The following is a 15,502-nucleotide window of genomic DNA, read 5'->3' on the forward strand; positions in this document are numbered from 1 at the left end:
TATCAACCAGATTGTTCCGTGGAAGGCCGCTGTCAATACCGTTTGCCGGTGATGCTGTAGTTGTTCACAACGTTCGTGTGATACTACGCAATGAGGACTGGCAGTTATTACACACATTTATTTCCTGCAAGTCATCTCTCACTATTAGTGCAACATACTGCGTATAACACGGTGATAATTTATTGTGTACTCTGAAACTCATCATTCATGTAAGTCTTTGGACGCGGTAACCTCCGTGAAGTATATGGGTGTGACTATTCGAAAGGATCCCAAATGGAATGGTAAGATTACAGAAGTAACGGATAAGGCGAACTCTAGATTGCGGTTTATTGGTACCACCCTTCAACGACGGACTGCATCGCTTCAGGACGTAGCTTACAATGACTACGTCAGTTCTTCCAGAGTATTGTTCGGCTGTATGGGACCCTTACCAGTATGGTCTGATTCGAGAGATTGAGAAGGTCCATACAAGAGCGGCAAGATTCGTGACTTGTAACGCTCTCGCGATGGCTAAATTCCGAAATCCAATCTCATAGAACGTGTGCACCAGACGAGGGTGCTCACTAAACGTCCCACCTCACTATCCGATTTGAAAGATCGTTTACCGCGTCTATGTGCAGGTGTGATGTTTGCAGTGACACCATATCTTTTACTGAATAGCCAGTGGAATGCTACAAACAATTACTCAGGGGAGTAACAACAACGGGGCCCTGGTCGAACAAACTACGTCTGACCTGATAGTAATTGTCGCCTATGCAGATGACCTGTCATCCCCATCCATCACCTGTTCCATTCTTTCCTTAAACCGTCTTGACAACTTGGGGTACAGCACCGCCTTGGCTCCGTCCCCTTTGTCGATTTCCCAGGGATGGTACCACCCCCCCCCCCCTCTTCACTTGTTTATCGTCGGGCATTTGCTGCTCTATGTGCACAAATGAAGCAAGCCACATTTACTTACACTGATGGCTCGAAAACATCGTTAGGTGTAGGGAGTGCCTATATTGTTGGCGACGCCCCAAATCAATATCGGCTTCCCGACCAGTGTTCGGTTTATACTGCGGAGCTTTACGCTGTTCTCCAGGCTGTCCACTACATCCGCCGCCATCAGCGGATACAGTACGTAATCTGCTCAGATTCTCTCAGCTCTCTCCTCAGTCTCCAAGCTCTTTACCCTGTGCACCCTCTGGTCCACCGGATTCAGGACTGTCTGCGCTTCCTGCACCTGGGGCGTCTCGGTGGCGTTCCTCTGGCTGCCGGGACACGCTGGTATCTGTGGAAATGAGGCGGCCGATATTGCGGCCAAGGCTGCAGTCTCTCTTCTTCGGCCAGCTATTCAATAGATTCCCTTCGCCGATCTACGGAGCGTTTTATGTCGTCGTGTTCTTTTATGGCACGCACATTGGTCGACGCTTCCCCATAATAAATTGCGGGACGTGAAAGCTCTTCCTTGTGCTTGGAGCGCTTCCTCCCGAACTCGTCGTCGGGAGGAGGTAATTTTAGCTAGACTCCGGATAGGGCACTGTCTTTTTAGCCATCGACATCTTTTAAGCGGCGATCCTCCCCCACTGCTCTCAACTGTGGACGGTAAGACACCTTTTACTCGAGTGCCCCTATTTTACTCCGTTACGCGCCCGTCTACAGCTGTCGCCTGATCTATCGTCAATTTTAGCAGATGACACGCGATCGGCCAAGCGCGTTCTCGAGTTCATCAGTGCCAGTGAAATGACGTCAGTCATTTGAAGCTCTTTTTGGGGACAGTCAACCCCCCCTTCTATAGTGGTGTTAGTTTCTCCAGACGTACAAGGAAAGCTTTAACATTTGTTGCGTTTCGCTCCCATTGCTGCTGGTTTCCAGTTTCGTTTTTGTACTATGGTCATTAGCGCCCAGTCCGTGCCTTATGGGTTTTGGGCGCAAAACTAACAATCAAAGCCCCATCCAGAAGGTAGTAGGGGTTCGTTTGTGTTATGTCCCAGAAGATGGGCTGCAGATTTTGAGGACAGCGTTTGGGAACCCTTTTAAATACTTTCCGGTTGTCCATCTACCATTCGAGTACTACTCGGTCTTTACAACGGTTTTCTAGACTACAGTTCAGTGACTGTGGTACCTCCAGATTGTGCACGGCCTGGTTCATGGCATCAACACTGCGTTACCACATGTATTGAACTGCCAGTTCTGAAGCGGAATTGGTGTTGGCCCATACACACAGAGCTCTCAGGGGTGTTTGCAGGCGCTTACACCGTTCAGTAACGTTGAAACGAAACTAGCATCGGAGATAATCTGGTTCGTTATCTCTATGGTCACACCGTTACGAACGGTGTCCACTCGGAAACAACCCTACGTGTTAATAAACCTTTTACCATTGCAGCCTTTGTAACATGATTGATATTGTGGTAGCATGTTTTGGTCGACATAACGTAGCACAGTTGTCAATTAACATGCAGTTGCCCATTTCTATTACAAGAATGTTATACACAGCACATGATGTATGTTAGATTTTTCCGGGCTGACAAAATGCATGTCGATGTTGTCAGTCTGTTTGACTGGCACTTGTTTGACTGTTTATGTGTAGTTTGTGTGTAAATCTGTCGCAGTCTGACGAACATATCTATAATCACACTGATTGTGTTTGTGTATATATAAACAGATACAGGGGCACAATAATTAATCAATGTCTGCGCAGGCAGACCTGGAACGTGAGGTCGAGCAGCGGCTCAGCTGATGTAGGAATACTTTCTGTCCTTAGTATCTGCCATCCAGAGGGTGATTGAGCGGACACTGCAGACAGCGCCGCGGATGCTACGTAGATTGTCAGGATGATAGTATCTCTTGTTTCTGTAGCCTACTTACTTTTAATCTAGAATTTATCATTAGTTGTGGCGGGCTTGGTGCTGGTTTCTGGTGTGGACCCAGAGGTGGCACTACACCGAGTGTGGGGGACATGTTAAGAAAACACCAAGCCAATCGGCGACCCTCTTTGGGACGTCACACGCTTCTTCATTGCTTTTTGCCTTTACACGTTTTGCATTGGTATCGGCGGCGCTTTGTATGGGACTGACATGTTGTCTTTCTAGAACACACAGTATGTTGGGGGCGGAGGTTGTTTCTAGACGCACGTTGACATCGTTGCAAGTGTCACTCCCGCAGATTTGTCATGTATAAGTTTTGGGCCAGTAGTTCCCATTACAAGTAGACCGAGTTTAGTATTGGTCTGTGGCCTGAGTGTTTCGATTCAGGGGACTACGTGCCTGTCCCTTTTTCCTCGGCGTGAAGAGTGCCTCGCAATACAAATGTGATGTACTGTTTACATAGTGTTATTCCTGGGTATATCATCCTTACATACACATGATATGGAAAACCCTACGACACGTCTGTGTTCACACCAAAACCCACGTACAACCTCTTCAGTCTGGATTATTAATTGTTTAAAAGTGATTTGTGATTTACGTTCGCCAAGCGTCTAATTATGCATTGTCTGAGTGTAAGCCTGAGTAAACTTGGGAATAAGTACGGGAGGTGCACCCCACCACGCACATTTGGTATAACCAAGTCCAGTCTCTCTCCGAGTGACGTCGCAAGATTTCCGCCGAGCAGCCAGGTAACCTCGAGTGGTGCGGCGTGTCATCCACAAGCAGCTGGAACACGGCGTACTGCACTTCTCATCGGGAACTGTCGTTTGCGGCGGCGGCTGCTGCGGCTGCTGCGGCTGCGGCTGCTGCTGCTGCTGGGTTCATATACGGCTTGCTAGTTAATGGAGCCGTCGGCTGGGGTCGCGGTTTTCCAGGGAAAACCAATCGCAATGCTTCCTGGCGTAGCCAGTTGCTCTGTGCTGACTCACACACGCGCGAAGGCGGCCAGCGATGTATTTGGCGGCCGCGTACTGGAGCGCGTTGTTCGGTGTTTGTACATTTTCTTGTGCACATACTCCTACGTTGCGATAAATTGTGGTATACACCACTTCTTCACATTGTCGGTTTTGTTTGTGAATGTATATAAGCTCATCGTCTAACGTAGAGGATAGATGAGTTAATGTTATTTGTCGTAAACTTTCAATTACACCACTGGATGATATTGCTTTGTCACGTTGTAGTCTATGGAGCCACCGATTGCCATGTCATCTATATATTGTATCGTATTAACGCAGCTATCCTGTAACGTCGTTAAGTGTGTGAGGGGGGCGGGATGGGTTCATTATCAAATAAATCCTCTGCTGCAGAATTACGTTGTCTTCACCAGGAAATTGGTAGCTTCTCTGTAAACAGCAATGTTCATGGTGATTTGTATTTGTGTGATTGTTCTGAGGTTGGCAGTGGGCGTTCGCGATTCGTGTGTGTGACAGCTATAGTTGTATGACCGGCTCCTGGACAGTATAGACTGCCTGTCACAGTGTGGGTGGTCCTGATTGATTTTATAGGTATATTCCCTTTTCTGGGATGTAGATTCGTGGCGATTGTCTGTCGAACAGCTTTGGCGTCTTGATGTGCTGTTTGTGTGATATATATAGGGATGTCGCCAGTTGTGTTTTAGCCTGTTCTATCCTTCGAGCCTCTTTGACACGGACATATTCTGCCGCTTTAACTACAGAGCCCAAAACCAGTGTTTGTATTCGTTAGGTGTCGTACTTGTTGCTGCAGGTCTTTGTTGTGTGACGGTAGTTGAGTGCAGCGAACCATGTCCATAAAATGATACCGTAGAGGACGAAAATAGGCATTCTCTCTTCTAATATGGGATTGTATCGAATTTAGGTAATGTAGGGCCGGAGCGGGGGACGACTGCATAGTTTGGCAATGGGTGAAAGGTGGCTACACTGAGCCACAGCGCCAGAGATTGCGCCGAAGAGTATTATTCAGCCGCCTCCACTGGCAGTGCTTGGGGAGAACTCGTAGTAGGCCGTGCGTGCTGAGATGTGATACCGAAAAGTTTTTGTTGAGATGTGATAGTAAGGCGTCGGTGTGGAAATATTGTCATGATTAGAGAGTGCTTTTCGTCAATATATGAAGGTAATACAAATAAAAGGAAAATGTTTTCTTTTATCTCAAGCCAGATGCTTTGTTGACTGAACCTGTAATGATGCATTATTTACGACATTGTCTTCTTGTATTAGTGTAATTCTGGTTTCCTTACGCAATGAGATATACTCTATACTGACGTAATTACAAAATAAATGATATTTCAAACTTCTGTGTGTGGAAGTGTGATTCAACGTACACATTTGGCACGGTTCTTCTTCAATACGACAAGAACAGTTACTCTTGTGCTTGTTGTTGCGTTGGTTTTATAGTTGCTGGGGACTTAATTGTGTTAACGAAACTTTTCTTTCATTGTTGTTCCATGCAGTCAGATTGCGTACAAATACTAGTCAGGGCCAACCGTTTACGAGCCACAGCGTAATCGGACCTACAACCACCAACAATAAATTTCAAAATTATTATTAAAAATCAAGCCCCCCATGCAAGGGACCAACCAACCTTTAATCGTTCAGTAGGTAACATGGACGTAATAGGTTAATGACAGAATGTGTACTGTATTTGTCTACCACTATGTATTTAACTTTAGTGTGGAAACGCATTAATGAGACAGTTTCTTTGCGGTTTAGTATGCCACTTAGCGTTGTATGAGGAAATGTATTCAGTTGCGACAGGTGATGCATAGTTTACAACAACCAACATATGCATACATCATTTGGTTTCCGCCACAACAGCACAAACTTCCACCACATGTGGAGGTGGGTGTATTGTTAGTTTCATTCGAAAAAGATCTCATATTTACCCTGCAGACAAAAGAAGGTATATCAAACGATTTGTAATGCAAAATGTGCACTCTTTTCGCAAAGAATGGGTTCGTACAGCAGAGTTAGTTGGTGTTCTGAGGGGATTCGTCATGCAAGATAACTGGTTGTTGCCCGCTATGTATCGAAACGGTTTGTTGTTGTTGTTGTAGTAGCTAATCTAACGTACAGACTGCAGTTCAGTGTGTATCTTCCGTAGCACTACGTGTATCTAAGCGCGATCATCTGCCACGTGAGAAGCAGAAGCACCGTATGTGGGTTTGAGAACTTAACACCGCTGTCGAGCATGAGAGTGGGGCTGTGCAGAAACTATGCACTCTTTCACATCATTTATGGCTGCTGCACCCTGCTGTCGCCTTAATGTTCCGAAACATACACTGAACGACGAAGCATAAATCTAAACGGATAAATGTAGGAATTGGCCCAATCCCACAATACATCATTTATACGACTCACCGGGAATAACACGAGGTAACAGAACACGTGGTCCGCTGTAGGGTGTGATGTACAAACAACACTGGCGGCGGGTAAGAATGCCCCTCTTCTGAGCTGCCGCGGTGTGGTGCAGGCAGTGACAGAAGTTCAGGAGTGTCCAACGTTTGTAGTGTAGGGGACAAACGTTGGTAATTTAGCACTTACGTACAGGGGATGTCGTAGTGTGGCATTGTTTTGCTCCTGTCAGTGGGGCGGGGGTGGGTGTGAACCCTTCCAGACTGGAGCAAACTATCTTTCAGCACGACAATGCATGAGTATATGTGTCGTCACTTTGCATGCAAATCTTACTCTGCCTTCCTAACCACGAATGTTTACAGCATACTGCTAGTTCTCAATGCTCCTCTTTGTTTCCACTGGTTCCCTTAGTTTTATATAAGCAGCACACCGTGTTGTAGCATTCTACTCGTCACTGTGTTGACAGTTAATTTATGTACGTCCACGAATTTATATCAGGTTAGTATATTCGTACGTTTTTGTTCATATGTCACATATACCAAACTCATTTGCTTTACAGTTTTGTGGTCATTGAGCACAACACATTCATAGCACGCCAGGCATTTCCAGTGCATTATGATGTGTATCTCAACATTAGGTTTGCGGTCTTTCCACTTATGTTCAGGCACGTTTTACATTACGTATACCTTTTGGCACTCACTTCGACACCTGCAGCTCATTTTCTGTCACTGCACATACGCACGAAGTGCTATTGTACAGGCGTAAAGCGCCCTTTACAGAGACAGTATTTGAGGGGCAGACCATCCCATAGTCAGGTGACATTAGCACACAAAGCAAGGGTGCAGTTTTCTTCACCAATAAACTGCATAACTATATGTATGCACAGCTGATGTCATATTTCATATTTCATGTGAACTAATATCTCACATGGGCATGCGTATGGTAACTGAACTGTGATGGAAAAAAATAGCGTCCGCGACGGTCGCAGGTTCGAATCATGCCTTGGGCATGGATGTCCTTAGAACTACTTAGATTAGTTCGGTTTACGTTCTGGGGGACTGATAACATCAGAGGTCACGTCCCATAGTCCCCAGATAGCGTTTCCAAACAAATGGTTCAAATGGCTCTAACGAAGTTTAGAAGGTCCCAGAGAATGTCGAAACATTTACACCGTCAGACGATAATCTACCACGGAAATTATTAAAGTCGGCATCCGCACAATATGAACATTTGGCATCCCAAAAGTACAAACACAGAAACAACACTTGTACGGAGTTTCAAAGCCAGCTATTATGTGAAAAGATACTCCTTTAACCACACCTAGTGCAAAACAACCAATTAACACACACACACCTGCCCCTGCCCAGGCAAACAGAGCAATGTTCAGATTGTGACCGTGTGCAGTAGGCCACCTGCAGCTTGCCCATTCCTCTAGCAGGCCTATCAATGGTCGCTAGGCCACGTTCTATTCGAAAACCTTCACCGATGAGTTCAGTGATACCAACAGATATTACCTCCTTCCCCTGAATGCCACATTGTTGCCTTCAACGTTCACGCTACCAGTGTGTTCCAAAAAGGCTGACGTCACGCATACAATATCACCTGTCGCATATTGGCAACCAATATACGACGTGATGTGATGTTTTCAGTGTGGATTCCTTCTCGAACGGACGCTTGAAAAAAATAAACAGTAGCTACGACTTAGTTTCAGCACATTGAATAAGTAATTCGTAACAGCAAATGGCCTGTTGTAGGCTGTAATGTAAATGTTACTTATGGTGCGATGAGGTCAAGAAACAAAGAACATTTTCACGCCATTGTGAAAGAAACACAGTCTTATAAATGGATATATTCATCCATTCCATTTTCATGCAAATAATATTTTTTGGGGAAAAATTTCCTAGATAAGTCATATTTGCCTCAAACTTTATTACGTCGTCGTCGTCGTCGTCGTCGTCGTCGTCGTCAGTCCTGAGACTGGTTCGATGCAGCTCTATCCTGTGCAAGCTTTTTCATCTCCCAGTACCTACTGCAGCCTACATCCTTCTGAATCTGCTTAGTGTATTCATCTCTTGGTCTCCCTCTACGAGTTTTACCCTCCACGCTGCCCTTGATGCCTCAGAACATGTCCTACCATCCGGTCCCTTCTTCTAGTCAAATTGTGCCACAAACTTCTCTTCTCCCCAATCCTATTCAATACCTCCTCATTAGTTATGTGACCTACCCATCTAATCTTCAGGATTCTTCTGTAGCACCACATTTCGAAAGCTTCTATTCTCTTCTTGTCCAAACTATTTACCGTCCATGTTTCACTTCCATACATGGCTACACTCCATACAAATACTTTCAGGAACGACTTCCTGACACTTAAATCTGTACTCGATGTGTTGTGTGCTCTGATTACAATAATCATATCCTCGTCCTCTCTGTGAGAGACATTTTGTTAGAACCGACTGTAAATGATGCCGCTACGTGTTAGTCGACCGGTCCGTTTCTTCAACATTCCAGACTAAATGCGGAGCGTGTCACTAGTAAGTGCCTCACAGTGGTTACGAATCAGTGTGACGAATACCAGAATGTTTCTCCAATTTCCAACGAATGATGTCACTTTATTGATAGCTCTACAGTCTACTACCTGCTTCACTGGGCCTATTATAAGACATTAATGCTTTGTAAGTGTTCTGACAAATACTGGTGTTGAATGCAAAGCAAGTAAACTGGATACTAATTGCTCAGATCACCGTATTTTAAGTGATGTTTACTTACCATCCTCCAGAATGTGTTTCAAACTATTTCCTGCAAGTCTTTAAACTGAATTGTGATCTTTGTTACGATGTTGCTTCGTCAATATTATTGCTTGTTAATTGTTTCAGTTGGTAGCAATTATTTCGCGGTAGCGTTTGGGGTACGATTTTGTCGAATATGCTTTCAATAATCACTTCATTTATGTAATGTACATGTCTTGAGGGAGATTTGCACTCTGCAGCGGACTGTGTGCCATTATAAAACTTCCTGGCAGGTTAAAACTGTGTGCCGGACCGAGACTTGAACTCGGGTAGCTCAGATGGTGGAGCACTTGTGAAGCTGTGAGGAAGTGAAGCTTTCGCCCGCGAATGGCAAAGCTCCCACGCACTTCTGCCAGTACCTCGTCTCCTACCTTCCAAACGTCACAGAAGCTCTCCTGAGAACCTCGCAGAGGCAAAGGCAGATTGTGTCTAAAACAGAGTGTCGGTCCAGTACAGTTATCAAAGTGTTCCTTTCAATAGAGCTGTGTCATGATTCTGAATACATTTGCTGTCCACTGATCACAGATGCAAATGACCAAGTTTCGAAAGTAAAACACAAACCGACCGACATTTCATATGGAGGGTTTCACTGTCCCTACAGATAACCTCATGACCGCAGCTCGGTCTGCCTGGAGTCCGCCGCCAGAGACCAGTTCTGCAGTCAGTGTGGAATGACGACCCCCCAAGTCCCAATTAGCTGGGAATCTTTCCCTCGACTCATCTGCCCTGCCTCCCGAGCGCCTTTCAGTAAGCATTCAATCCAAAATTACACGAACTCTCATTTCTGTGTTTCGTGCTTTTAATTCTGTATTGGCTGGCCTGTGACGCCTTTGAGCACGGACATGTACAAATATTCCTTCGTAATGCCGGTCCCCTTGGCTGAGGTTTTCCTCGGGTAGTTAACAAGTAACGCGTGTTCTGCCGGTTTGGGCTGAAGGAGACAGAGGCTGTGATCTGAGCCCAGTCGGAGGGTCCTCGCCAGGGCGGTCTGGTTACTGTAAATAAGCTGGAGATGGAACCCAATCTGTGCGTTTCTTGTATTGCACCAACATTTAGTTTTTATGTGGTCAAGATTGAGCAAATGCTTCCGAAGCTGCACGCCCTCACCCCATTTAAAAGATGCTGAGATCCTGCGCTTTCCACTTGTGGTGTGGGAGACAGTCGCCACACGAGATGCTACCGCCGTTGTGCGCTCGGCCCCCAAGTGTGGCTCTGGCCAGGGTTGACAGAGGCCGACTGTGTGGCGCTAACACGTCAAATGAAACATTTTTTTAAATTAGATCTAGAAAAAACAGAAAGCTGACCATTTTAATCGCAGGCTCTAGCGAACTTCCTCCTGCAATAATACCAGTCATTAAATAATGAAAACCACTACACACTGACATGAGACTGCGGCGGCGCGGTTCTTTCCGTCCCTTTACGATGGACCTGCACCTACCTGTGAACATTGTCTCAGCAAATCATCAGTAGGAAAGCCGAGCGAAACCTACTGTACTTCGACGTGAACCAGGCTGCAGTTAGTCACTCATCTACGTTTCGGGATAGAACCGCGCTGCCGCAAGGCGTGCACACTTCACAGGACAGTCGGTGCGTCCACGGAAGAGTTTCCGCAGCCCGCACTCTTCCCGTCGTCAGGACAAGCTCTGCAAAGTTTCGTCTTTTACGCACGAGCGGGTGTGCGGTGGACCTTACACGAACGCATGTGCTCGCTCTGACGTCACAGGTGGCCCCTCTAGTTGTGCACGTTGACGGCCTCCGCACCCTTACCGGGAACGCACGTTCTTCTGCAGCTAACAACGACGGTTTCGGCAATTTTTATTTCAGAGACTGTACAATGAAAGGAAATGTAGGAACGAGCCAAGTACGTCTTTTGCAAATCTTTCATTTAACAACACATGGGACACACTAATAACCTTTTAGATTTACCCACGCATACAAACAGCCGACCAGTTGTCGCAATGGATAAAGAAATTCTTTGCCTATGTTTCACGTATAAATTTGTCTTCAGAAGGTAACCTAAGGCCAATGGAAATCATAGCTTACGTTAGACGTATGATAACGACGACTGGTACTTATTTTATACGCCAAGAATACATTTAAAGGTTCATACTTTTCTGTAGTCCTATAATGTCAAATTGTAAGAACTCTCGCATTAATGTACCATCGCCGTTTTTACAATTGTCGGTATAGATCCATGTGTCAGAAATAAAATATAGCCCCACAATTAGGGTTTGTCACGTTAATATACAACAGTCGGTTGTGAGCTCTGCAAGATCCACGAGCCGAGTGCAGTTACTCTGGAAACAGGGCAGGTGGCGCCCGTGCCGAGAAACATAACGTCCTTACGTGAAGTAACACGGAAAAAAGGAAGCGAATTATTTTTTGCTTTTGCAACAATCGTAATATTTTTCTCGATGCATGATCATTCCATTCTTTAAATTGACGTAAATGTCCTAGTAACAAGCATTGATGTTAAAAGATAAAACGCAGCCTCGCGCATATCTAATAATATTATGTAAACTCCCATGTATGTTTTACCTTATACAATAATACTCCGCGGCCGGCCCAGCCACCATGATACACCAGACTAGCGACTAGCAACACCTGAGGTTGTCTGTAGGTGTAGCAGTTAGTATAGGACTAACAGGATCGTGTACCACATTCACAGGAAAAATGTTATTTTTGCCTGGCTCTAAAAATTAAGGGCTGGTGTAGTAGCAAACATACATCGTGACAAAACCACGATTACGTAAGGGGTAGTGAGCTTAAAGCACTGAAGGTGTATCAGCTTCCTGAGGAAATAAACCACAAAGGTTACCAGCATTATTATACCGTCAACAGTACAGGTTTAAAGCCTTCGAAAAAATTGTCTACAAGCAAGGTTCAACTGGTCGTTCAGTATATTACCGTCCTTTATATCTGTGGGAAGAGTAGCTCAAGATGTTAGCTGCACAACAGCTAACGGTTTCACGTAATAATTGAAAATGTGTAACTCTATGTTTTACCTACAATATGTGAATCTCGTAGAAACTACTTTGGAGGACAACTGAAGGCTAATTACTGGAATCTACTGTACGGTCTTGAACGCATACTTTACTAATAGACAGACCAGTTCCCGAAGGCACAGGAGAGACGGGCGTACGGCCTCTGCAGTGCGAAGCGGCCACCACCCAGTGCTACCGGGAGTCTGGCTAGCACCGACCTCGGGCTGTGGCACGTACCCCGTACCACCTGGTAGGGCGACAGACGTCACGTCTGTACCGACACGTCTCTTAGGGCGTGTCGACAGAAATGCGAGAGGCTGCCACACACAAGACGTACCCCATCCCTCACTGACTGACACATCTTCCAGTATCCGACTCTTCTGGTCTGACACCGGAGTCACTTGTCTGTGCTTTTCAGTATTTACGATTAGAAGTGAAATAAGCAGGCGGTGCGAAATCAGACGTGATCACACTTGTTACCGTCGTTCCGTAGTAAATGGTGATGAGTGTGTCCCGAGGATAAATACGAGGAGTACGCCAGAGCCCGACAGACCGACTCGGCCGGCGGATGAAGGCGATGGCAGGCTGCACACCTCGGTCGCCGTCCCAGGGCGCACCCCGAGTCCCAGTGCTGCCTACACACCTGCTGGTGTTTTGACACCAGTCCGGACGACAGGCTGACATCGTCAGCAGACCTGTCTAAGGTTTTCGTCTCGTTTTTGTACCCCACCTGGAAACCATGTTAAGCACAATAACAGACCTATGACAATCTGTTTTCCTTTACAGTAATATATACTCATGTTTAGTACTACTTCTTAAAATGTGACATCACTGTGTAAAGATTTGGAGTAATCGTTCGACAATTTGAATTAGCGATGTGGGTCTGAAATATTCACGCAGGCTAACATCGATTTGCAGTAGGATTTTGGAACGCAAATGAAAGCGGTGGCTCGTTTTAATTTTTATTGCCATATTACTATACCTTGCTGTTGGGGCTGTGATTTTTGAAACCTTTTGTCTAAGCCAGCAAGGTAAAACAGAGGCCACTACTTCCACCACATCAAGTGGATTAGTGCTCACGTACTGACACCGAGCCGGAAAACACCAGTTTATAAAAAAAATGGTTTAAATGGCTCTGAGCACTAAGCGACTTGACCTCAGGTGTAGCTAGTTCTACGTTCTAGGCGACCGATAACTCCTAACTAACCTAAGGACATCACACACATCCATGCCCGAGGCAGGATTCGAACCTGCGACCGTAGCGGTCGCTCGCTTCCAGACTAGCCAGCCACTCCGGCCGGCCCCAGTGTATCAATGGCGAATAGTTGAACATGATTACTACTGTCATAGGTGCAATGGTCGTGCGATATTGAATCTTTATCCTATCGTTAATGGCGCGAGACGTAGAACTACAACGGTTGCTATAAGGTCGTGCACATCATTCTGTGACACTAGGGGTGATTTCACGTAATGAAAGAGAGAATGTAATAATAACGGACCCATTTATTAAACAGTTGAGAATCTAACAATAATACCACCAAATGAGGGTGGGGGACGAAAGATTTGAGTTCAGCAGCCTGCCCCCCACGAACTTTCATAGCAAGCCACGACAGCAGGAGAAAAGGAATTTTAGTAACGATCGCCGTATTATCAAGTGGGGTCCAGTTTACTAAAGGAAGGGGTTGCAGGCATGCAACGACCACCACCACGAATCAGCCAAAGACTAAGAAAGATGCTACTGTGCGTCAGTCGCTCGGTAGCCTCCCGTACTAAAGGAATAAAACCCGCAAGACGCGAAACTGTTCACAGTGAGCTACAAGGTTCCCTGTGGGCCGCAGGGCGCGAGTCTGCAGCGCACGCCGGCGCTCGTGCTCACCGAACTTCACCTCCTGCAAGCGGCGCCCCCGGCCACACCAGGACTGCCCTACTGGCCCTCAGCCCACCACCCACCCGCGAAAAACGGGCGAGCACCTGAACTGGCCAATCACAGGGCCGCAATTTCACAGGGAGGCGGCCTCGCAACGTTAAAATCGAGCATAAATAGTAGGTAGTTCCCCAACCTGCCTTACCAACCAACTGAGAAGAAACTTTCAGTAGTGGCCAATGTTCAAACGACACTACGTGCTGCCCTGGCGATCGGAAAACGGAAAGCCATCATGGCTGCTAGGAAATAAGGAAACTTCCTGGCGCCAAGCTCCTCTCACAGATCAGTGTGAGACAAGCTGTACAAATCGTCAAATCAGGCAACCGATAGAAATAATTCAGGTAATAATAATTGTACCGAGTATGAAATGCGAGCACTGAATGTATACATGTTGACAGACGTCCACCACATTCACCAGTGTCAATAAATCTGTTTCTCCGAGATACAATTAACTAGCTATTCCCTGAATAATCCGCGTTGGCTGTGTTTCACAAGAACGGTATGTTCTCACGAAGTAATGATACTCTATGACTGACGTTCGCCAAGGAAGTATTACGTATCGACAGATGTTTTACAGCCCCTCCGTTGTTCATAATCGACATGAACGATTTAGGACACAGTCTGAACGGTGGTCTTCGATTGTTTGCAGATGGTGGTTGAACCGTGATTTATTTTCAAACAATATTCTTAAGAATTCATTTCATTTCATTTGCTAGCGATTCATCGAGAACATTAACACATTTAATCACACTATGTAAGCGTGCAATTGGTTCTGGTTTCGTCACTTGCCAGGGAGTAACTAAATTCCTTCTAACAAATGGGACGTTTAATTCTAAAATTGAGATGGTGCTTTCTGATTACAATCTGATATTTATTCACTTTATTCATAGTGCCTAAAAGCATTTTGTTTAAAAGTTGTTTAAAAGTTAAACCTTGTTTCTTTCTGTCTCTGGGTGTATGAGCTTTCGGGCAGAGAATCGTGCCGCTCCCTTTTGACACGGCCGTAGTTACCACCGCTCACAACAGCCTCTGAAAGACTAAACTAAGTTGCAGATTTGCACCAGTGTAACTCACCAGATAAAGTTGTAACAATTTACACAAGCTATGCACCCCAGACTGGTGTTTTGTACCAACAATTAAACTATTAACCTTGCCACCGAAGGTGCAACTTCATTTTAGTATATGATCAAGTTGCCACCCTTTCACCGTAAGACTTTTTAACTTCTACGAAATCATTTTAATAAAAGCCCATGAAATGCAAACTTATATAAAAGTCTACAAGGTTGGCTAAACAATGCTCTACAGTACACTGATATTTTTGCCTATGATCTTGAGAAGCGGTATCTAAGTTTCCAAAGATCAAAACGCAATTTCTTGGAGTGTAACGGCCTAATACCTGAAATATGTTAACACCAAATGCGACAAACATGAGAGGCAGCTGCTAACGTACGGCAGATCGATAGGGACATTACCGAACAACCTCAACCGCAGGTTGCTCTACCCCGCCCCTACTCTATAAATTGAATGGTCTGTTTATAAGGGAAAAACAACCACTTTCCCGCGGGTGAGCAAA

This window comes from Schistocerca serialis, chromosome 6 (assembly GCF_023864345.2).
Source record: "Schistocerca serialis cubense isolate TAMUIC-IGC-003099 chromosome 6, iqSchSeri2.2, whole genome shotgun sequence".
Classification (NCBI taxonomy): domain Eukaryota; kingdom Metazoa; phylum Arthropoda; class Insecta; order Orthoptera; family Acrididae; genus Schistocerca; species Schistocerca serialis.